General features: G+C 39.8%; 2 pseudogenes; one reads left to right on the top strand and one right to left on the bottom strand.

The window, feature by feature from the left end:
• Positions 1-273: 273 nt before the first annotated feature.
• LOC118592910 lies at positions 274-862 on the top strand (annotated as a pseudogene).
• Positions 863-25,032: 24,170 nt separating this feature from the next.
• On the bottom strand, positions 25,033-25,524 carry LOC118592822 (annotated as a pseudogene).
• Between the last annotated feature and the right edge of the window lie 234 nt (positions 25,525-25,758).

The following is a 25,758-nucleotide window of genomic DNA, read 5'->3' as shown; positions in this document are numbered from 1 at the left end:
GCAGAATTCTCCCTATGGCTCACTGGTAGATCAATCTGCTATAATTGGTGAGTTTCAGACCAACGATGTCTTGTATCAAAGAAAGTGGATGACTGTTCTGTGGTTGTCTTCTGATTAGCACCTACATAAACATATATGTACACACACACTATACATACATTTATATTTTTTAAAGTTTAAAAATGTTTTAACTTCATAAATCACACAAAACTACTTAAAATACAAACAAAATCAAACTCAAGAGAGATCATGTGAGCTCTCACATGAGCCAAGATGGGAGCATACAAATAAATCCAGGAGATATAGAGAAAGAAGCAGTCTGACCTGATATGCTTACTTACAAGGGTTCACTTCTGGCAATACAACCAGCTCTCTGTGCTGCACAGGGATTCCTACCCAAAAAGTTCAGATGGGGTGAGCAGGGCGGGATATAAGCACAAGCAAAGATGCCATAGTGGCTGAAAGTGCCCAGTTCTTAAGGGTAAAGCTTATGTCAAGCCTATCCATCATGATGTTAACAAGTGAAAGTTTGCCCAAAACCTTCAGTCTGCTGGAGATCCCTGGAAGGCACCGTGGGGCTTTAAGTTTCCTCAGCTCTTACTGGGTTGGTGAGGAGTCCACATATAAATTATTTTAGGTTATCCCAATTGATCCATTCAATAAAGGTATCAGGAGAAATCTCAACACTCACTGGATCACCAAACCAGTCCTGAAGCACAGAGAGATGTGTGGGCTGACATCTGTGGACCACAAGAGTTGTAGTCTTGGAAAGGGCCACAGTTTCCACTACACTATTGGTGGCTCTGGATATGCAGCTTGGAGAAGGTGGCACAATATTCTCCAGCTCTACTGTTATTACTGAAAAACAAATTTTATGTAAAATTCATACCCAATAAACAATGTAGGTAGAAAAAAAAGACTGGTCACATGGTTGGGTACATGTCATTTCAACGGTTTTTATATTCTTGGCCCCAACTACATAAGTTCCCACATTGCTGTTTGCTTGTCTCTTGCTTGAAATGCCCTCCCATCACTGTCCTCAAAGCCAGAGCAGTGTAGAGTTCTGCCAGAACCAAGGTGACTGCCTTTCTCACTCAGCACACGGTGGGGTCAATTCTGTTGATCGCTTCTCCCAATCCTATGCAGTCTCTTTCTTAGCTATGTTATGTCATTTCACACGATGAGAAGTTAGACAATGGCTGAGGAAATAACTGATTAGAGAAGCATTTTATGGTGGGAATGTGAAAACCTGAGTTTGAATACCTGAGTAGCTGGTATTGGTTGTCCTTGGAGAGGTAGAAACAGAAGAATCTTCAGAAGCTGTGAAACGCTAGCATGCAACAGCAGTGAGAAATGAAGGAGAGAGGGAGGGAGGAAAAGGGAGAGAGAAAGAGTCCCTTTCAAACACTGTGAAAGGCTAGGACCAGCACCGGAATATGTTCTCTTACCTCCACACGTGCCCCATGACTCTCGCTACACAGGAGAGAGAAGGTACAGGCTTCAGTCCCACCATGCTTCTCCAATCACCTAAGTACGGACACTCTCTGTGGTACTCCGGGCATTCCTTGCTACGAAACAATTCATCTTTTAGTCTCCTCTCCGGGAGTCCTACAGGCACAAGGTACAGCTGTTGTAATTGGTGCCCTGTTTGGGACTCTCTAATGCCAAGGTCAGAGGCCCACTAAAGTGTTCCTGTGTTTAGTAGTTTGACTGATGGACCGGTGTAGGTAATCACCCTCCTGGGTCAGGACTAAGGCAGTTTGGAAATCATTTCCAGGAGATCTGTTCCATTAAAAAGATTAATCAGATAAACACAATATCCAATTCCCAACAGTAAGTGTGAACACCACACTGTTATTCCATCTTAGAAGCTTTAGAAGTGGCAAAACTGCTTTTTATGTATTAACAAGGGTCAAGACAGTGGTCTTGTTTTTGGAAAGAAGAAAATCTTTTTGAATTCCTATTAAAAATAACCAGTATATTAATGAGCTATTTTCGAAAATATCTTTTGCTCTCTAAATTCATTGTAGTGCACATAGACAAGTTGTGTGGTTTTCTTCACGCAAAGTCATAGTTTATAAGAAAAAAAAACTTTTTTATTAAAAGTATAAATTTGAAAAAAAATCACTTAGCATTTATTGATCAGGATTTCACTGAAAGTGTAATTGTGCCACCCAGTATGAATTGAAGCCTTAACTCCCACAAGCATGAATGTGAAAAGAGGCTCTTGAGGATTACTCTTGCTTATAAACTTGATAGGATTTAAGTCACCCTGGAGTTGTTGTGAGGGAGATTTTAGATTTGGTTAAGTAAAATGGGGAGAAGTTACCCTAACTAAAGCTGTGCAGCACCATTCCATCAGACATGGTCCTAGACTGAAAAGGGCGGGGGGTCGGGGGGAAGCACTGAGCACCAGTATTCATCTGTCTGCTTCCTACAAGCAGGTGTGGTGTGACTTGCTGCTTTGTACCCTACCCCTACCTCCATACTGTCTTCACTGTGACTGAGAGCATCCTCAAACTGAGGCAAAGGAAACACTTCCTTAAACTGATTGTGTCACATACTTTGTTACAGCAATGAAAGAGTAAGAGCCATACAAGTTATAATTAAGTTTAGTGAATATGACCATTTTTAATCAGGATGGGCTCTAAATTTAACAGTTAGGGTGCTTTTGAAGAAAGGAAGGTCAAGGTCCAAAGACATACTAGGGAGAAAGTCATATGATGGCAGAGGCAGAAACTAGATAGGCTTATCAGCATACCATGGAATACCTAACATTGCTTAGGATCACCAAGAGCTAAAAGAAGAAACAACCTAAGACCTTGAAGCAAAGGGGATCCTATTGACACCTTGGTATCAGGATGTCAACTAAGCAACTCAAATATAGCCCCAGGAAGTCCCTGAAACTGATTGGATTCACTGGGGCCTTCTCTCCCCAAGAGTATAAAGCAGTAAAGACTGCTGAGAGGCATCTCTTGTAGACCAAGCTGTAAGGAAGAAGACAAGCCCAGGTGCTTGGGAAGAAACAGAGACCAGCTTAACTGTCTAGAAGAAACTATGACCAGCTGAGCTGCCTTGAAGAGTATCAGAGCAACTAAGCTACACGGAAAGGATATTTTTGAACCTGTTAAGCTGCCCACAAGCTATGCAGTATTCTCTAGGCTTCCAGTTTTTGTGAGCTGTTATACATGTTGGAATGGGCTGTGACACTACAGCTGTTTTTTACTCATTTTCATTCTTGTAACACCTCTTATTTCTACAAATAACCCCAATAAACTCATTGGTTCACTATAAGAGGAATTGCTAAATGGTCTTACTAATAAAAAACCTGGAGCCAGATATTAGGGTAAAAACTGAGAGATCAGAGAGTAAGCCAGCCATGTCCTACCTCTAGGAAATTCTCAGCCAAAGAGAGAGCTGCTTCCTGTATATTCATGCCTATATACCTTTCTGTGCCCTGCCATCTTACTTCCTCTCTCCACCCAGCTACATCACTTCCTGTCTATCTGTACAGATCTCCAGACCTGTATGGTTAACTAGCACTGGGATTAAAGGTATATGCCATCATTCCTGGCTCTGTTCCCAGTGTGGCCTTGAACTCACAGAGATCAGGATGGATCTCTACCTCTTGAATGTTAGAATTAAAGGCATGTGCTACCACTGCCTGATTTCTATGTTTAATATAGTGGCTGGCTTTTTTCTCTGATTCCCAGATAAGCTTTATTGGGATGCACAAGTAAAATATCATCACAGTTCACCAAGCTGTTCTCTAGTGGTATCCATACTTTGGTCTGTCATGAGCTCCAAACCTAGGCTGCTGAGATGTTTGTTCATGTCTCCCCAAGAACAGTGCCACACAGCACATTCTAGGCTTGGTTTCCATGAATTTCATGTTATACAGAGTTACCTCATCTCTTCCATTTTATTTAAGGAAAGTAGAAAGGACAGGGACTGAAGGTAGGGATCTAGAGGCAGGAACTAAAACAGAACCTGTGAAGGAGGGCTGCTTACTGGCTTACTCTTTATGACTTGCTCAGCTTGATTTCTTTTAACCAAGGTCCACCTGTCCAGAGCTGGAACCATCCAAAACCATCACATTTTAATCACTAATCAAGAAATTGTCACACAGACTTGTCCACTGGTCAATTTGATGTGGCATTTTCTCAAATGAAGTTCCTACTTTCCAGATGACTCTATCTTGTGTCAAGGTGACAAAAAACAAACCAACAAAAGAAAACCAACAAAAACAAACAAACAGAAAACCTAATCAGAACACTGATGGAGCTGTCACTCCAGCCCACTAACCATTTCCAAAGAATTTTCTATGGCTGACTATTTTTTTAAGATTTATTTATTTAATATGTATGCAGAAGAGGGTGTCAGATCTCATTACAGATGGTTTTGAGCCACCATGTGGTTGCTGGGAATTGAACTCAGGACCTCTGGGAGAGCAGTCAGTGCTCTTAACTTCTGAGCCATCTCTCCAACCCCTAAGGCTGACTTTTAAGGACAGGTGTACTTGCCGTTCGTAGAGAGTGCTTGTATCTCTCCTTCAGTCCTGCAGAATACTTTTACTTGCTAAAGATATTCATATTTTTACTTTCAGCAATTAAAAGCAGCAGTCTACCAACTACTTCTGTCCTCTATGATACTTAGACAGAGACTTCCATTTGAACTGCTTTTCCTTAGTTTTATCATTTAAATAATGACCATCATGGATCTCCCTACACTGACTAGTCATTTTTTTCTTATATTCTGAATATTTTGTCTATTGTGCAGGAACACTTGTATGCTATTTAATTAATGTTTTTCTTATTGAAATGTAGATGACAAATCAGAATTTTATGTATTTATAATGTGCCACATAGAATATGCATTGTGTGTTTTAAGAAAAAAAGAAAAAATAATTATAAACTTAATTTTGAGTATTCAATGCCATTAGGACCTGCAAATCCATCATCTGGATGGTAATTAGATCTTTCTTATTTACATACACTGTCTTGATCACCATCTGAATCTTCTTTCAGCCCTGTGAAGCCACTGAGCTGGTCCTTGATGTGCATGGATAATTGGTACCTTGTGATCTCCCACAATTCCTTGTGATGCCTGAGGATAAGAAAGGGCATTCCTGGAATCCAGTCACATGCCATCAGGTATCTCCCTGTGATAGAAAGATGGTGTGTTTTTTTTTTTCTCCACCCCTGGATCCCTGATTACACTCTTTCTTTCCTCCATCTGTTATCATTTGCCTCTGTCAATACCAGTGTTTATAGCTCTGTAGCAGGAAGGGGCAGGGAGAAATTATTCACATCTTGTCTAGACTACATTTGATTGCTTGATTGTATTGATTATTGATTATAAAAGTATGCATGAAGCTGGCTTAGGAGCCTTCTCAGTTGGCAATGAGCTCACAATGAGAACCTGTTGACTTGAGTTTTATCCCCAGAAACCACATAAAAAAGCTGGGCACTGCAGTAAGTACATATAATTTCAATGTTGGAAGGGTTGTGGCTTATCCTTGGTGTCTCTGGACATACAGACTAGTCTACATGACATGTTTCAAGCTAGTGACAGATCCTCCCTTAAATAAGGTGGGAAGCATAGAAAATGACTCCCAATGTTGGCCTGTGGCCTCCATATGTACACATATACACATACAGTCAAATATACCTGTACACACACGAACACACATGAGCATACACATAGAGTTGGAGAGAAAGAACTAAACATAGCCATAGAAAAATCAAAGGTACATACATATTTATGCATATGCATCCATGTCAGACAATATTTTCTATCTCTACTTCCTTTATAGTGGAAAGATGGGTATTCTAAAGAGGTGAGAGAGCATGTGAATACACATGGAAAACCAACAGAGCACCTGCCTTCTGTAGAGAAGGATATTAAATAAAATGCTGTGATTTGCACATAGGTAGATCCAAAAGTAATGATAAAACATCAGTCTCTTAATTATGATAAACATTGGTTGCTGAGTTGCAGAAATGGAGGCAGCAAGATTCCTCAGGAAGCTCCCTCTACATTTAGTCTCATCTCTGAGATATGTCCTGCTAACCTAAACTTTGTCATTTGAGGTTCCTTGAAGAAGTGCCATCTCCTGCCTCCACTTGAGATGGATGATGATGACCTTTATGTTGGTCCATGCTGGTCAATAGTCAAGAGACAGCCAAGCAACCGCAATCAAACCAGCAAAAGGAAATGTCCTATGAAATGACTGTGTTTATATCCCCTTCAGATTCATACATTCACACTCTATTGCATAGTGTGATAGTACCTGAAGATGAGGCCTTTGATAGGCAATTAATTCATGATAATAGAATCATTGTAAACAGGATTAGTATCTTTATGAAAAGGTTTCCAGGGAGCTTGTGAGAAGGGTCAGTTAATAAAACACTTGGCACAAAATCACAAATCCTAAATTCAATCCCTACACCCACATAAAAAAGATGGGCTTAGTGGCACATACTCATTGACACAACACTTGGGAGACGGGCACAGGTAGATCCTTGGAGCTTGCTGGCCTAATTGTCAAGCTCCAGGCCAATGAGAGACACTGCCTGAAAAGAACAAAATGGATGTTATCTAAGGAATTACACCTGAAGTTGACATATGATTTCTACATGCACTTGCAGATATGTCCATGCACACTTATACACATGTGAGCAGCTTCACACACAAACATGCAGAGACTAAATAAATAAATAGAGATACCAAGGACTTCCTGGTCCTCTTTCTGTTATCTGTTGGCCATGGAAATGTGTCTGCTAATGAAACACAGGCCAGAACCTCTTTACCTTGACCTTGGATGTTCAGTGTATAGAACACAACACAAATTTCTGTTGCTTTGGTGTCTATGGTTTAAAAAGCCTGAATTAATTATGATGTTACCTAAATCCATCCTTTCACCAGCTGTAAGATCCCAATAAGCCATTGGGACAATGTCCTAAAGATGGCAGAGCCTCAAAAGAAAAGGGAGAAGAAACTTTGATGGATGCAGCAGGACAGTCTGGCTGAATCCATTCTTATGTTAAGAGCATTGACCTTTTACAACACCACTTCATCTCTGATGTCAGCTATAGCAATTTAGTCTGTACTAAAAAGCCATCTAGACTTAATATTCATGTTCTAATTTCCACATAACAAAAATAACAATGAATAAAATTGACTCAATAAACATGCATATATGGAGATATGTATTTCTTAAAACACTTTTCTTACTAAAGTAATGAGAGTACATTGAAAGTTAGACTATTAAAAGAGTTCATAGATCCTTATTTTACTCTTTAATTTCTTGGCTTTATTTATGATCATTTCAAGATGCTAATTCTATTTACTACATATTTATTGCTATGAAGGAAAAATTCTGGGTTAGTATATTAATGATATGGCTGTGGCTTCATCTTCACCTCCATCTTGTGTTAGCTTCTCTTCTCTTGCCATGATAAAACACTCACAAAACAGCAACTTTGGTGAGAAAGTGTTTATTCTGGCTCACAATTTAAGGGTACACTGCTTTATGACAGAAGAGTCAAAGCAAGGAGAAATTGAATCAGTTAGTCACACTGATTCTGTAATTAGAAAGCAGAGAGAGATGAATGCATGTGGTTAGCTCACTTTTGCCTTTTTATACAGTCTAGAATTTCATCTGAGGCAATGATACTACTGATAGCAGATGGATCTTTCCACCTTCATAAATAAAATTAAGATAACCCCCACAGGCATATTCAGAGAGCCAAATCTCTCATGATTCCAGATTCTGTCAAGTTGGCAATCAGCATTGACTATTCCAACCAATTATGTAAACAAATTCTTAAGAGTACCATATCTCATACTTACATTAAACGGTAGATGGAGGAATCTAGGACACAATACCATGACAATCACACCTGGAAACTAAAAGCACCAAGGATTGACAGTCTTAATGTGGTATCTATACAACACAGAAGACCAAAAGGTTAAGAACTGATGTTCTGATATTTGGAGTTGTAAACTTCAAAATCTAGGATGAGTGATTCTTTATGTTGTCATTGCAGAAAGGAAAGAATTTAAACTGAAAACTCACACAGGCCTTTCTATTTCTCTGTTCTGAAGTTGGTGCCCAGTGGTATTTCTACTAGCATTTTTTCTTTGGTCTGAATTGAGCAGATATTTCCTAACTATGAAAGGCTGAGGAGATTAATATGTAGTATTCCAGGAAAGACAGGGCCATGGCTTTTAATGAGTAATGTCTGTATCTTAGGACACCGATGATGTTAATGATGGCCCAGAGTTTAAGAGGATAGGCTCCTATGGTGCTGCCCTTCTCCTGCAGCTCTTCCTTATACCTGGAGTTGAAAATAAGCTTGTAGTGGTATTTGCTCTGCCCATGACCTTGAGCTATATGGCCCAAAGGGGGCGATGCTTCCTGCCATAGTATGTGACCTCTTATAAGGAATTGGAAAAGGATCACATTCCCCTTCTCCCTGCTCCTGCCTGCAAGGTGGATTTGCTCCCGGTCATATCAGAGGATGACTTCTGCTGTCTACTCCCTTCTGTAATAGTGAATGTATTTCCTCAATTTATATCTTAATAAATTCTGTTACCCAGTTAATAGACTCACACAGATTGACCGTAATGTAATATAGGCTGTATGTATTTGTTTTCTGATCAAAGTTCTATACCCATCCACCATGCTTTGCTGACAAGTATCAGGAACCCAGACTCTCTTTCAACAGTCAGGAAGGTTTCTCAAACATCACCACTGAAAACATTTCTCCATCCACTGTTAAGATAGTTAATCTTAGTTGTCAATTTGATGGGATACGGAATCAAGTAATAGGCAATCATCTGCATCACCTGTGGGATGAGAACACTCAACCTAAGTATGTATGAGACCTCTTGACAGTGGCCTAGATACAATATCTGAGAGCAGAGCTTTTCCTTTTTATCTGACATCCTTTGTGTATCACTAGCAGGTTTGTCTACCTAGCTAATGCTAATTCCAGTTCCTTAGCACCACTAAGTCCCCCAAAAAAGTAACAGCCTAAACAGGAAGCCCTCTAAGAGAACTCTTAATAAGTGTGATAAAAAGTGTGAATATTATCCACAATGGGTGACTTCCGGTGGGAGTTCTGGCAGGGGGGAAGGACTCAGCTCTGTTCAAGGGGTAGGCCACAGAGAGTTTGACCATGCCCCAGTGAGTATGTAGATAACATAAATTGTACATTTTCTCTATTTTTTTATTTTAATTTTAGGGTTTTTTTCGGGGAGGGTCACAAGGGTAGAGAGGTAGACACAGAAGGATTGGAAAGTGTGTGTTGTGTGGGTACATGATAGGAAACCCCCAAAAAATCAATAAAACATTATGAAAAATGTTTTATAGTTATATAAATATTTTATGAAATAAAGAAACTTGTGCTCAGCGAAGACACCTTTAGATGCTGGTATGTAGTAACTTCCCTTGAGATTACAACGTTCCATCTACGGAACAAACTCATTAGGACCCAGGGTATTTGCTGGCATGTAGAGCAACAGGATGCTCTAAGCAGAGGTGAAACATTTCCTCCTGCAGGAAGGCTCATTAAATCAGAAAGTGAACAACTCAATGGCCTCCCAAAGTTGTTAAAACTGTCCAAATTCAGTAGGCTGCTCTGTCTACAAGCATTTATAAGCTGAAAAGACTTCTGAGAGGCACTCCTAGAAGATCAGAGCTGTCCCAGGCTTCAAAAGGACACACTCTAATCCAGGGAGCTGCCTACAGGCTGCACAGAGGACTCCAGGTTTCCAGCTTTTGTGACACATCACCCACGCTGATGTGGGTTTTGGTGATGCAGCTGTTTTTGAGTCACCCCCGCCTGTGTGTAATCTCTTACCCATATTTTTGCAACTACCCAATAAAACTCATTGGATAACTCACCAAATTAGACTTTTTTGGTATCTTTTTTATGTTCTGTCGTGTTTCCTACTTAGAGTAAATAGATGTTTGCTCACATCTCACTGGAAATGCGTTACTCAATAGGTGCTGTGAGAAACAAGCTAGGATTCTGCTGGTCTTGCAGAATTTTATTTTTTGTATCTAATCCTTGAGTTTGTTTTCTCACTTTGTTCTGACTGGTTTTGTTGGAAATTAATCATGTTTAATGTTTATACTTAATTAAGAGTAGGCCTCTATAGTCAGACAAGAATTCCATATATAAGAGTCTTAGCTAATGGTGAGTTCCTTATAAAGAAGAGAGCAGAAACTTTATGATGCTTTAGAGTCCTATGTTTACACCTTCCCTAGTAAAGAATATGATGTTAAGAGTTTTAAGTGGTATTGTGTGATATGTGTGTGAACATATGTACGTGTGTGTTGTATGTATGTAATGTGTGTGTTTATCTGCATGTGGAGCTCAGAGGTCAGTGTTAACTCTCTCTCTCTCTCTCTCTCTCTCTCTCTCTCTCTCTCTCTCTCTCTCTCTTCATGATTTTGCCTTTTATTTAAACCTTGCCATCAAGTCAAATTTCTCTGAAAATGGCCTTGAGGAGCAAGTGTCACTGAAACTCTTCCCAAACTTGCATCATTTGGGTGATCTCTATATTCTGCTTTTCACTATTAATTTGGCTTTTATTTGTTTATTTTGAGATACTATTATATACAACATGTCTTCCATCTCTTTTCCCCCCTCCAAAACCACCCTTAAACCCCTTTCTGTTCTCCTTAAAATTCATGGAATCTTTATTCATCAATTCTTTTTTATATAATTTGATTTAATTTTACATATCAGCCACGGATTCCCCTGTGCTCCCTCCTCCCGCCCTCCCTCTCCCCAACCCCCCCAATCTCATCTCCTCCAGGGCAAGGACTCCCCTGGGGATTCAGCTCAACCTGGTAGATTAAGTCCAGGCAGGTCCAGTCCTCTCCTGAGCAAAGTGTCCCTGCATAAGCCCCAGGTTCCAAACAGCCAGCTCATGCACTAAGGATACAGGTCCGGGTCCCACTGCCTGGGTGACTCTCTCTTTATCCCTCTGTGCCTTACATACTGTTTTTGTCATTGTTGCTATTTTTAATTTATTTTTTGTTTGTCTGAATGTATGTTTGTGCTCCATAAAATATACTTGGTGCAATGGAGGACACAAGAATTCATCAGATAGTTACAGACAGTATTAAGTTGCCATGTGGGAGTGGGGAACTGAACTTGGGATTTCTTCAAGAGTCATTTCTCCTTCTCCCAGCTTGAGTTTTGAGGCTGAGTCTCTCACTGAACTTTGAGCTTATCCATTCTGCAATCACTAGCTGGCCAGCAAGCTCCACGATTCCGCCCACCTCTTCCCCAGTGCTGGGAGTACAAGTCAGGACCACAGTATTTCGCGTTTTTACACAGGTTGGGAGATTTGTACTTAGGCCTCCACGCTTGTGTGACAAGCACTTTACTCCGCAGCTCCAAACTTCTTCACCCAGAAGTTCCACTACCACCCTCTGCCGTTTCCACCCCTATAATTATCAAAGCCGTATCCATCGCTTTGTGCCTCTGACCTCTGTGACACCTCCAGGTCGGTTCTGGGAAGCCCCATGCTTCTCTTTAGCACTTTGCTCTGCAAAGCTCTTTGCATATGGCCGACCTTTTAAACATGTTCCAAAGAAAGTTATTCATGTTCTCTTCTCATAATATATATTAATTTTCATGTTCCGTGCTCTTTTAATACTTTTTAATGGATTTTCAGAAAACGATGCTTATCAATAAGTGGGGTGGTATTGTGTTCCCCGAAATATTGTGTGTTCCCCGAAATAAATTTAACTGGGGTCAGAGAGCAGGACGGCCACAATATTAAACAAGGAGATAGGCAGTGGTAGCACACGCCTTTAATCCTAGCATTTCAGAGACAGAAATACCTCTGGATCTCTGAGTTCAAGGCCACATTAGAAAGAGCCAGGCATAGTGACACATACCTTTAATCCCAGAAATCCAGCCTTTAATCCCAGGTAGTGATTGCAGAAAGCAGAAAGGTATATAAGGCCTGAGGACCAGGAACTAAGTTAGTTAAGCATTTGGCTGGTTAAGCATTCAGGCTTTGGAGCAGCACAGTTCAACTGAGATTCATGTGGAGGAGGACTCAGAAGCTTCCAGCCTGAGGAAACAGGATCATCTGAGGAACTAGCAAGGTGAGATAGCTGGAGCTTGTTGTGCTTCTCTGATCTTCCAGCATTCACCCCAATAACTGGCCTCAGATTTGATTTTATTAATAAGAACTTTTAAGATTCCTGCTAAAAATAAGTGTAACTAATTTGCATGTTACTAAATACTGTTTATTCATGCTAACTGTTAGCACTAATTATTTCCTAAAATATTACTGTTTTTTGATAACAGAATAGGATTGATTAAAAGAGTAAAAGAAAATATGCTAGTTTATTTTGTTTTGTTTTGTTTTTTTCAAAACAATAGTTTAGAAAATATGGGCAAAACAACAGTTTAGAAAAAAGGTAAGTGTGGTATTCAGGACTGTGGATAATATTTTAATATATGTATATACTGCTTAAAGGAAATGCCAACCAAGCTTCTTTGTGTCCTTTATAAAGAGTTAAAGAACACAAAAATAAATTAATAATAAATAAGAGCAAGCTTCTGTTCATGATATCAGGGATAAATATAATGAATTCATCTTTCATCAACAGAAGACTAAAATTATAAACATTGTCACTGATAAAAGCCATAAAGTGTAGTAGCAAGGTGGCTCAGTGGATAAAGGCACTGGCCAAAGCAAGCCCCCCTGACATGTGTGTGACCCAAAGGACCTACATGCTGGAAGAAGAGAATCCATTCCTTTAGGTTGTCTTTCTATTCCACATTAACAATAAGGCATGAATGTGTGTGGATACTTAGATACACCAACACAGAAGCAAACAAACAAACAAATATTTAGTAACAAACTATAGAAATGATCCCTGAAATTATAGTCTTCAAACAAATATTTAGAATGAACATAAAAATCTTTTCATTGGTTAACTTTCCAAGTACATGAATGACATGATTCTAAAAGAGTTAAAGCCAGTATATAGTTGCAGAGAGCATTCTATTTGTTGGAGAATACGGATCCTAGAATTTCATGTGACAGTGAATGGGATATTGATATCTTAAGGAGTCAATAATAGCTTTTTGGAGTGACTAGGAAATACAATATGAATCATTTTAACCATTTTTAATTATACTACTACAATTTTTATAATAGTTGTTAATAATGTAAATGCACTTGATTCTAATATGAAGTTCTAGTGCTCAGTTTAATGGAATAAATAATAATTCATTTGCCATCTTCATGAAGTGTTCAGAAAGGCTAACATTCTGAAAGTCCAACATTCTACAATCATAAATCACTTAACACAATACTTAGCATAGATTCAAGTAAATGTTTTGTTGTTGTTGCAAATAATCCATGAAGTGTTCAGAAAGTCTAACATTGTGAAAGTCCAACATTCTACAATCATAAATCACTTAACACAATACTTAGCATAGAGTCAAGTAAATGTTTTGTTGTTGTTGCAAATAAAACTGGGGCCCTGGAGAGATGGGTCAGTGGCTCTTGCAGAAGTGCCAAGTTCAATTTCCAGGATCCATGTGAGGCAGCTCCCAACTGCCTATCATTCTATTTCCAGGAGATCCAATGTCCTCTGCAGGCCACTAGGGGATCTGCAATCATCCCAGTAGTACACATGAACTCACATAGGCACACACATACCAAATGAATATATATATATATATATATATATATATATATATATATAAATAAAAACATACCTAAAAGAAAAACTGTCACCTATGTAAGTCAGAAAACATAGTTTCAGAGGCTATTTGAAGGCTTGAATTAAAGAAGCATTGTTTCTACTCTTGCTCCAGCCAGAAGCTCCCATGTGGTGTTGAGTAAACAGATTTATTTCACCCTTTGTAGGTGGAATGCTGTGAGAGTTAATCTTTATTATTGACTTTATTATTGACTATTGGGATGTAGTATCACCAAGTAAACAAGCCTCTAGACATGCCTGTGAGGAACTGTTTTTTTTTTTTATTGGATTAACTAATACTAATACAGGAAGACCCATTCTAAATTCTAACATAGGTCTCACAATTCCACGAAATGGACTTTTGGATTAAATAAAACAGAAAAAGTTAACGGAGCACCAACATTCTTCTCTCTGCTTCCTGACTGTGGATGCAATGTGACCAGCTGCCTCCTGTTCCTGTTGCCATGACTTCCCTGCCTTGATGGACTGTGCCCTAAGGAAAGAAAAGAAAAGAAAGGAAAGGGAAAGAAAAGAAAAGAAAGGAAAGGAAAAGAAAAGGAATCTGTGAATCAAACTAAGCCCTTCCTTCCTCAAGTCACTGTCAGATATTTTATTTTGTCACAACAATGAAAAAAGTAACTGATACCAATAGTGTAAATCAATTTGAGATTTTCCTCGTCCTGCACTCTAAGACTTAGGTAGAATCATATTGTCTAAATATAGAATACTAATAAGCCCATGGAATTTCCTTACTGGAGCACTGCAGAGGATCTTAATTGGTATGAGTTTGTTATGTCACATACAAGACAGGGCACAGTTGATAAAACTTCATGAAAGAATCGCCGCAGGCTGTTTATCCCTGGCTCTGACCCAGTCAAACAATAAGATGACAGTCACAAAGCATGCTTGCCTTCCATAAAGTGATCCCGTTCCTGTGAGTGGGGTCCTTGGGTAAAATTCAAGGAAGTCTGACTCTCCAGCACGTCTCTTCACTTTTATGAATTTAAAGAGGGAAGGAGGAGGAAGAGAAGGATGGCAAGTGAGGGGGGTAAGGGAGTGATAGGGAGATTGAGGAGGAGGAGAAGATGGAGACAGGGGGGAGGGGAGAGGAGGGAGAGAAAATATGAAGCCTCCTGAAAACTGCTTCCTACAAACGTTGCTTCTTTTTCCAAGCCTGTTTTTTGATACCTCATTCTGAATCATACACCCACACCTATGTGAGTACCTTTCACTATACTTCGTTCTATTGACTGGTTCCCTTCTAGCCCAAAGGAATCTTGAAAATTAACTTTCTGCAATTTCCCAGTGGCCTTGCTCTCTGCTTGTCTATCTTCACTGACACACTCCACTCTAGAAAATGCAGCCAGATGCATCTCCCGGTTTCTGGAATCTCTTTCCACAACACAGGGTCTCCTCATCTTAGCACATTCTGGATCATATTTTCCTAAAACACTGCAGAAACTGTCTTAAGATCCTGATTTTGAATGGTGATTAACTTGAAAAGATTTGATTACCATGAATCAGTGGGTGCTGCTCTTTATTGGACAATGTCCTGAAAATATTGTTTCATCTATTTTCCCTAGTATTTGATACCTGTTATTCCATCTTAGCTAGAAATAAAATACTCCACAAAAGCTATTCTGAAATGTATACTTGTGTTTGCATTTTTTTCCACACATTTTTACCAATTTATTTACGTCACTGAGATTTTTGGAGGAGACCCATGACACTAAAAGATCTGTAATGCATGGAGCTCTCTTCCAAGACAAGATGAGTGTGCTGAGGTATCCTCCTGGGGAGCAAACAGAAGAGGCGATGAAGGTAGACCTCTGATGTGATTTTTTAGTATTCCTATTGTGCATCACAACTATAGAAGAAATACATTCATGGCTGAAGATTTGACAGGCTGGAAGACACTAACTTAGCAGAATTTCCCACATCTCTACAGTTCTTCATGAAAGATGAGAGTGCAGAGGATGGTGGTGACAGAGGTTTATTGTGACCAAGGATGATGATAGGGGAGGGTAGTAGAGAGAGCAGATGTCTGTGAGAAAATTTTAAGGTAGCAGAGGAGGAGGATGATGCAACAAAAAGATTGTTACAGAAAACAATAGAAAGAGAGGATGAAGGTGACAGAGGACAATGGTGGGGGGGGGGGGAGGGCAGGGGGTGAAACAAAGTGATGGACATGGAGGATTATAGCAAGAAAAGATGATGAAGAGAAGCCAATGTTAATAGAAGTTGTTGGTGAGAGATGGTGATGCTGAGGAAACAGGACAGAAGAATGGTGATGGATGATGATGGAGAAAGAGGATGGATAGGGTGGATGGAGGTGATGATGAGATAGCAGGATGGTGGGAGACAGTGATGAAGAAAGCATGATTTTGACAGAATATGATGGTGACAGATGGTGATGGGGAGAGACAGTTATGGTGACAGGGTGATAAGAGGGTGGCAAAGGGTGATGGATAGAGATATAATCATAGTGAGAGAGGATAAGAAGGAGAGATGATGGTTGTGATGGTGAGAAAGAGTGGTGGTGAGAGAGGATGAAGGTAAGAGAGGATCATGATTGAATCTCTGTTTTTCCTACTTTAAGTAGAGTTTACCAGTTCATAGTGAGATGCAAACCTGAGTTTTTAAAATGTATTTTTATCCTTGAAATTCTTCTTTTGAATTACCAGCCTAATAACTTTTCATGATTGCACAATTGTCTTTTAAACAAGCACAGGAGTGAGGTAATCCATACCAAAATACAAATTGTTGGTGCAATTTTTCCTGTTGCCACATACAATCCACTGAGCTAACCAGAGGCTAAATGGTGGTGACTGAATATAACAAAAGGCAGCTACACCAGCAATTGTGAAGTGATGCTCGATCTTGGTATTTACTAGTAGTCTTAGTCAGTATTCTATTGCTGTGAAGACACATCATGACCACAGCGACTCTTATAAAGGAAGGCATTTAACTGGGGCTTGCTTATTGCTTCAGAGGTATAATGCATTGTCATCCTGTTGGGAAACATGTCAGCATGCAGGCAGACATAGTGTTGGAGAAGTAGCTTAAGAATTTTACATTAGGGTCTCGTCAGGGTCTGCAGGCAGCTGGAAAAAAGAGCCACTGCACCGGACTTTAATATTTAAAACACCATTGCCCACCCCCAGTGACACATTTCCTGCATCAAGGCCACACCTACTCCTCCAACAAATAGTGCCACTCCCTAAGCCTTCAAATCTGTGAGCCTATGAGGGCCATTATTATTCAAACCACCGCACCAGTGAATCAAAGGTCTAGAACAACCAAAACCATCAATATTAAGATAGGTCTGAGAAGCAGCTGGTACCTGAATGGCACTTTTTGTAGGGTGTGCACTAATCTAAGGACACCTTGTTAAAAAAAAAAAAATGTTGTACAGGGACCAGAAAATTGAAGGTCTCAGACATGTCAAATTCCCTCTTCCAAGGAGAGATAATCAAAAGCAAACAATCCAGGACTCAGTATCAGGTGCAGGAGACATGAGGCAGCGGTACTTGGCTTGACCCTGCATTGGAGCAGGAACAAAGAAAGCTCTGTAGATAGAACAGTGATATGGAGAGCAGAGTGTAGTGGTGCGGGATGCTGCCTAATTACCTCTGCCTGAGTGATAGCTTAAAGTAATTGCAATAAAGATTAAACTCCTAACTCCCCTGTGTATCTTATAATAAGTATAATAAAGTCCTAATGGTCATGGCTCTGTGCTTATTTACTTTCCAGTATTTATGAGTTTAATGCCTACATTTCCTCTTCATTCTCTAAGATGCTGAAGTTGACCTTGATCTACTTCTCAATGCCTGGTCCTAATAATAAATGTTGTTTCCTCAATTTTCCTGGTTTGTCTTCCTCCACTCTGATCTCTTCCTATTTCACTATAACCTCATCAACAATGGACATGTTTAATGTCTATGGGCAAATTTATAAACTGTAAAATAAAATAAGATTTGTGTTGAGAATTTACTTCTTTATATTTTTATCTGTATGCATGATGTGTCTTTCTGTGCATAATGATGTGTATGTTTTATGTATGTATATGTAGAGGTCATAGCTTTGCATCAGGTGTTTTCCACACTAACTTTCCTGCTTAGTTTTTAAGATATGAACTTTCACTGAGCCTGGATCACACTGGTTCAGAGAGACTGGATGATTAGGAAGCCCTAGGGATGTTCCTGTTCTGACCTCTCCCATCATTGTGATGGCAGGTCTATATTGCCATGTCTGGAATTTTACAAGGGGGCCATTATCCAAACTCAATTCCTTATAAGTTCACAGCAAACATCTTTTTTTTTTTTTCTACTGAGCGATGCATGGCACAGGTGCTGCCTTTACTTTTAGTTTACATGAAAGATATTGACCGGAAGACATCTTCTCTTTCTTGTTCTCACCTTCAAGGCATCTGAAAAATGTTAATAAGTGCAGCTTCTCCCTTCTTCACACTACATAACAATCTACAGTGATTGCTGCTCCTGTCACACACTAATTAGGCAACCTAGAGGCTGTTTCTTTAACCATCTACAGCCACAAACAACAATTTAATAAATACCTTCCTTCCGGTGTCTTTATAAACTTCCCACACATAGTTGGGATTTGTTTTCAGAAATGAAATTGTTGGGCCACAGGTTGTGAGCATAATTTAAAAATGTGCTGTAGAATGAGGACACTCTATTTCTCTTCCACTGGCATTACACAAATGTCCCCAGTGACCCCACCTTCACAGGGCCTGGGACTTCCTAATGCTCACTCACATGACTGTAGTAATGTGGCATCTTTTTGAATTAGTGCACATTTCTCCCAACTCCTACTAAACTAAAAAAGAAGAAAGGAAGGAAGGAAGGGAGAGAGGGAGGAATGAAGGAAGGAAGGAAGGTAGGAAGGAAGGAAGGAAGGAAGGAAGGAAGGAAGGAAGGAATATAAAAGCTATTCATATGCCTGTTATTTGTTTGCATTTTCCCTTTTTAGAACTACCATTGAGATGTTTTTAAGTGAATTTTTCCTTTTTTGTAGATATAATTAACCTTATTATGTATTTCATTTCTTATTTGAGAGTTCTTAGCTATCATTAAATAGTAAGCAGGGTGAATTCTTCCTTGCCAGTTGTTTGATAGGTTATATTCTTGAATAGAGGATTGCACACACATGCATGCAAATCCACAGAAATTACTTCTTGCCTGCAATGCTCTCCACAGAAGACCTGTGGTGTCTAGTAGTTTCTCCCCTCTATTTTATTGTTATTTAAGTGATAGTATTTCAATGAGGCTATGTATTTGTATTATGCAAGGTCTGTAGGTCTATTATTCAAGGTTTCCTAAGGAAACCAAGCTGACAGAATGAACCTATATAAATATAAAGGGGATTTATTAGAGTGGCTTACAGACTATGGTCCAGCTAGTCCAAAAAAGGTGTCTGTTACCAAAATGTCCAAGAATTTGGTAGCTGTTCAGTCCACAGTGACGTATGTCTGGTTTAGTATTCAGTAGATACTAGAAATCTGAAGACACAGGCTCTGCTGATAGGTAAGTGATGAACTTGCCCCAGGAAGTGAGGGCAAGCAGCAGAACAAGAGCGTCTTTTCTCCATCGCCGTTATCCAGGCTGCCACAACAAGGAGTGGCTCCAATTGATGGTGAATCTTCTGACAACCTCCAGTGTTCTGGAGTTAAAGTGAGTCATCCCTCTCCAAATGATCCAACTAACTTAAAATCCCCCACAGGTATACCAGGGGCTTGGGTATTTAGTGAATTCCAAGTGTAGTGAGCTTGAAAACAAGAGTAGCCATCATAGTTATGTTTCAGTTGGAGGAGACACGCCTTTACTCTATTATAAATAATGTGGCTCTTCCAGAGGACCTGAACTTGATTCCACAAGGCAGCTGAAACCTGACAGTAGCTTCAGCCCCAGGGGATCTGATGTCCTGAGCCAGTTGTCTTGAAACCATTCTGGATGTCAGATCATCTGGGCCATGGTGTCATTGGAGACCTTTTAGGTGGTCTTGGCTGATCAAACCTGATGTATCTTAATCTGGAACAAATCCATAGCCTCTGGCTTTCTGTGGAAACAAAAGCAGAGACTCTTTTTCAAAGCAACATATCCTTATATCCAAATATTGAAGTCAAGGTACCTTTAAAATTTACATATTTGTTTAACTCAATAGCTTTTACGATCAAATCTTTTTTTGTAGTTAAAAATCCCAAAGATAAGACAAACCAGATTCTCTGTGTAATATCCATCTTTGTAAGACTGAAACACCACTGTGGCTGCTGGCTCCACCCACCTCAGCTTCCCAACATGGCGGTGGTACAGTTTACGGCCAGCTCTGGGTCTGGAGCCATGTGCATCATCAACTAACAGAAGCAGTTCTATCAAAGCAGTGCATAGCCCAGAAACTTTTTTTTTTTTTTTAACTAGCAAAGGCTAAATCCACCATGCAGCAGAGTAAAGTGTCGCTTGTAGATTCCTCATTCCCACCACACTGCAGATCAGATGTACAAGTCAGGAACCGCCATAGTAGCTCAAACCAGCAGGCTGCCGCTACCTTGAGAAAGACAACTAGGAAGCTGTTTTTAGCTCCGTCTTAGAATCTTTTTTCTCAGGTTTTAGGTGGAAATTCTTGCCAACACGTTGGACGCCATTTGTAGTTGGAGTTTTCCTGCCTGGCCCAGTCAGGACAAATCTCTCTCACCCGCCAGTCCCACAGTCACTCAGACCCAACCAAGAAAGCACACAGAAACTTACATTGTTTAGAAACTGTATGGCTGTGGCAGGCTTCTTGTTATCTGCTTCTTCTATCTTAAATTAACCCATTTCTGTTAATCTATTCTTTGCCACGTGGCTTGTGGCTTACCAGTGTCTTTACATGTTGCTTCTCATGGCGGCGGCTGGCGGTGTCTCTCTCCAACCTTCTACTTCCCAGAATTCTCTTCTCTCTTGTCCCGCCTATACTTCCTGCCTGGCCACTGGCCAATCAGAACTTTATTTACACAGAGCGATATCCACAGCAATGTCCTCTTTGACTTCTTAGGCATCCTCACACCTGCATATATACACAAAGCACTCACCAACACTTACAAATAAATATAACAATGAACTACTGTATTTCAAGACTGGAAACGTATTTTGTTGTTTCACTAGTTTACCTACATGGGAGAAAGACAAATCAAATCAAAATCACACAGAAGCCACATGCTGTTACGACATGCAGAGAACGGTTACTTTGCCAGTCCTTTGTCTGGGTCTTTGGGTTACAACAGCCCTTCTGTTCTATATTAGGGGACTGGCATTGCTCTAGTCTTTAACCACCAAGAGGTGACACCTCAGACTGACACACTGGAACACTGTGACACACACTCTGCATTCCATCAGTCTGCCTCAAAGGAATGAATGAATAAATAATCCCCCATTTTACATTCAAATCGCTTACTTCTGAGCTCAAATCATATATTTAGCCCACTATGTTCATGGCAATTCCACATTAAATCAGTATTTTATTTACTATCTTATTAATAGGTGATACAAGACAAGTGTTGTTCATATTTAAGGGGAAAGCATAGGTATTATACTGTGCTAGGAAATCTGAGAAAATATATAAAGGAGACTACAGAAACACTTCAAGTACTTTCAGATCTATAATGATGATATACCACTTCTTCCTTGCTTGGAAATTCATCCTGAACCAAATGTAAGGATATTTTTACAATGTGAAATGGAAGCTTTATGATTCAGAACTTTAGAATTAATGTTCCAGGAATGTCACCTGTGTGTGCATTTAACTTTCTTTCCATTAATTTCTAATTTCTCACAGCAGAGACTTGTTATAACATTTTCCTTCTTGCTGAGTTTTGAACTAAGCACTTACTTAATTTTGCTTTTTGTTTTGGGGGGTTTGTTTTGTTTATAGTCTTGTTGTTTAAGTTGCTCAGCTATGCTTCCTCCCTTAAAAGACAATTATAGGGGCTGAGGAGACAGGTCTGGGCATAAAATGCTTGCTGTGCAAGCATGGGAATTTGATTTCAGACCCTTCGAACCCACATAAAAATGCCAGGTCTAGAGGTATGCACCGGAACCCCCAATGATAGATTGGTCATAGACAGAGTCAGTCATGTCCCAGAAGCTCACTGGCCAGACATGTCTAGCTGAATCAGGGAGCTCCAAGTTCAATTTGAAACTCTGTCTAAAATAATCAGCCAGAGAACAAGTTGCAGAAGACAGGAGGTGCTGACTTCTGCCCTCCTTACACTTGTGCATAGGCCAGCTTATTCACATGCAAATGTGCACACAGGAATACCACACACACACACACACACACACACACACACACACACACACCAAATAAAGAATAAAAGAAGGAGTGGAAGAAAGGGAAATAGGGAGGAAGAGAAGGACAGGAGGATGGAGAGAGGGAATGAAAGGGAAAAGAAATGAAGAATCTGAGATGAAAGTTTATCTCCTGAACTAGTTCCTGACAAAGCTAAATTCGAAGGTCACCTTACAGTCCACCGGTGTTTTACTCTCAACATTCTTTTCTGAATAGACTTGATTTTAGGAAATTAAATCATTTATCATTTAACTGAACTTCATATACACTAGTGAGTATCTCCATTACTACTGTCTTCTTCTATTAAAATGACATTAGTATTAGGCTATTACCAGCATTATTATGATTTCCATGCTAAGAGAGGTAGGGGGACCCTGTGCTGATGTGTAAGGGCCCCAGATTCTGTATTATTTTGGGTGAGTCACCTGCTCCTCTCCTATTCTCCACTCCCAAGAACATAACCATCTGTTCTGTCCCTGTCTCAGACAAATGAAAAGGTCTTTAGCTCCATCCTTTCTTGTTGTTTTTGTTCATCCTTCAATGGTAAGAGGAAAACAATCACACTGAACAAGTGAATTAAGGCCTTTAGGGTGAGTCTGTCTCCATGGAGTTTCATCCATATATACATTATTTAAAGCAAGCACGCCCACTCTTCATCCCTATCTCTTTATATGTTACTACTTATACAGGATGGGCAAGGATTTGCCACCGTGAAGGATGTCAGGAAGGCACTCTAGAATTCACTGCTATTAAAATCAATTTGATCAGAGGTTATAAAGATGGCTCACTAGGTAATGAGTTCACCATGCAAGCATGAGAACTTCAGCTCAGATCCCAGACCCCACACAGAAAGCAAGGCATTGTGTCTCGGGGCTATAATCCCACCACTGGGGAAGTACATGTAGCATGATTCCTGGGCTTACCTAGAAAGTCTTTCCAAATCTATTAGCTCCAGGTTTAGGGTGAGATCCTTTCTCAAGAATTAAGGTAGAGAAGGATTGAGGAAAAAAACATGATGTCCACACTCACAAAACCACAGCAATAGTACTCATTAATATCTTATTTACATGCATTCCTTGATTTTCACAAGGTTGATAGTTCAAAAGTTAAATGCTTTACTTTGTGGATCAGCATATCTAAAAGTAATACAAGCATTTTCTATCTCTATTATGTTACAGAGAGGTAAACGAAAGCCAGGAGCAATTGTTTAAGTTTCCTCAATTTTGTCATGAAGAGCTTACTGTGCAAGAATGAGCAGAGTATTAACTTAACTAATTAAATATTCATTTACAAGGATAAGAACTCAGATGAGCTACAATAATAATTGTGGGTTGGGTTTAACTACTTAGTATTCCCCATCATTTGCTGCTTATGTGAAAGTAAGAACAAATATGATTGCATAATGTTAAAGATTATTAAGCATGACAACTGTCAAATTACCTCTGCAATGCATGTAGACTTTTTATTAAATTTTTTTAGTGATCTTGAAGGTACAAGACTTAAGGCTGCTGTGAAAAAGCATCCATCTTGAGATGTCAACTGTCAAACATGGCTGCTTTATAGCAATGCTTAACAAAAAGAAGACAGCCACAATAGGTACAGACACAGAAAAGGGTAACATTCTTAGATAAAAGCACACATTGATCCTGCTGTCCTTAAGGTTTAAGGAAAACCTTAGGGAGCTTCGCAGATGCTATAGGAGACAAAGGTAGATGTGTTCTAATGATTTCAAAGGGCATAGGAAATTGTTAGATGGCCCATTGTGGGCATAGCCTGTCTTTCAACATGAAAGGTAGTCAAAACAGCCCTCTCTATCAGTAGGATATAGCTCTCCACCCACATGCTTTCCGCCACCTTCATTTCAGAAGGTGATAGAGAAAGGGGTTTTCACCAAACTAGCACCAGTTCTCCAAGGGAAATGGTCTTTTGGGGAAGATGAAAATCATGGGAGGTCCATGATCAGTGTCTTCTTTGAATCACAAAATGATTTGTGTGAGGACAGCTAATTTTCTTTAGTTTCGTCCAATTATTGAAGAAATTCCTTCTGTTTTACCATGGTCCAAATTGCTTCTTTTTTTTTTTTTCAACTGACCACTACACAGTTATGCTAGTATTTTATTAATCCAAAAGCACTTTACAAGAAAATATAAGTATGGCTTCCAATAGGAATGTTATACTTGGACTTGATACCAAGCTCACAGATCTGAGTGTGCAAGGAAAAACAGGTTTTCAAGTTAAACAACAATTTGTAATCGAAACTTTAATCCCAAGGATTCTCACAAACATATTACAAATGACAACATGAAAAAGATATCTTGCACAGTAACTCAAAGGTTCAGCTCTACAATGTACCCTTAAACTGATAGGACTCTGCTAACTTAAAGCCTTCCATTTCAAATAAAATGTTACAAACAGCATTTTGTCCATCTATAGCAATCGGTGAGGAACCTCTTTGCCAGCCTTTGGAGTGCGGTTCCCACCCTTTACCTATTGGCTTGTGTTCACAGCAGCTTTTAAAGACTGCTTATCATTGCCCTACAGCTCCACGCGTATCCCAGCTACAAGAGAAACTACAGCTTTTTCCATTTCTGCCAGCTCTTTCTATATCATTAGCACATCACACTTTAACTGGGCAGGATCTAGGTTTATTTCAGTCTATGAAAAACTAAAGTTCAAAGCAAATTCAATCTTGCTTAAGGGAACATTGTAAAGTAACAATTCTTGATATTATATGCCTCCTATGATCCATTTGGAATCACAGAGGATTACATTGTTATGTGTGTCACTGTTCCAAGAGACAAAACAAATTTGAACAGCTAAAACATCTTAAAAATGTACCAAGCTTATGAAGTCTCAAACCAAACTTGAATTTCCTGTACATACTCCTGTCAAATGAAGTTCTTTCCTGTACATCACTTCTTTTGCAAAGTGGTCTTCTACTTCCTTTCAGTTGACCTAGATTGGCTACAAGACCCAGAGAAGGATCGAGAAGGCTTGTGATTTCTCTCGAGAGACAGAGACCTTTCTCTTCTCCTATCTCTAGAAAGAGACCTGCTCCGGCTTCAAGAGAAGCTTCTCCTTGGAGATCTTCGCCGAGGTGGAGGACTCCTCCTCTGGTAATCATCTCAAGGGCGACGACCCCAAGAGGGAGGTGGGCCACGATTCCGACTCCTTTTTTCACCATTGGAAAGTTCCACTCTTACGCGGCAGCCACATAGTGTTCTTCCATCTAGCTCTCGGACAGCATCAGCGGCATCTCGGGGATCCTCAAATTCAAGGAACGCAAAGCCAGGAGGGTTTCAAGCAACTCACACACTTTGGAGTGGTCCATAATAGCCAAAAGCCCATTCTAATTCAGTCTTGTTCCCATTGTTTCCAAGATTACCTACATGCACTTTACAATCTAATGGACAGGAATCACGATGCATTTCGAGATCCTGGGTTCAAAAAGCCGAAGCTCAAATCCCAACACTCCCAAAGGCCCACCCGCGCCCTTCGGGATCTGCTCCCGCAGATGCTCCCCGTTCCCTGGCGTCCATGAAATGGCCCCAAATTGCTTCTTAATCCTGTGGCAAGTGAATAAAGACCATCAAAAGCTACATCAAGTTTAACACTAAAAGAAGCCAGTTGGCAAAGAAACTTTACAGGACTTCCAACAAAGA

The sequence above is a fragment of the Onychomys torridus genome, chromosome 11 (assembly GCF_903995425.1).
Source record: "Onychomys torridus chromosome 11, mOncTor1.1, whole genome shotgun sequence".
NCBI classification, from domain to species: domain Eukaryota; kingdom Metazoa; phylum Chordata; class Mammalia; order Rodentia; family Cricetidae; genus Onychomys; species Onychomys torridus.
This window is presented reverse-complemented; position numbering and strand designations above follow the sequence as displayed.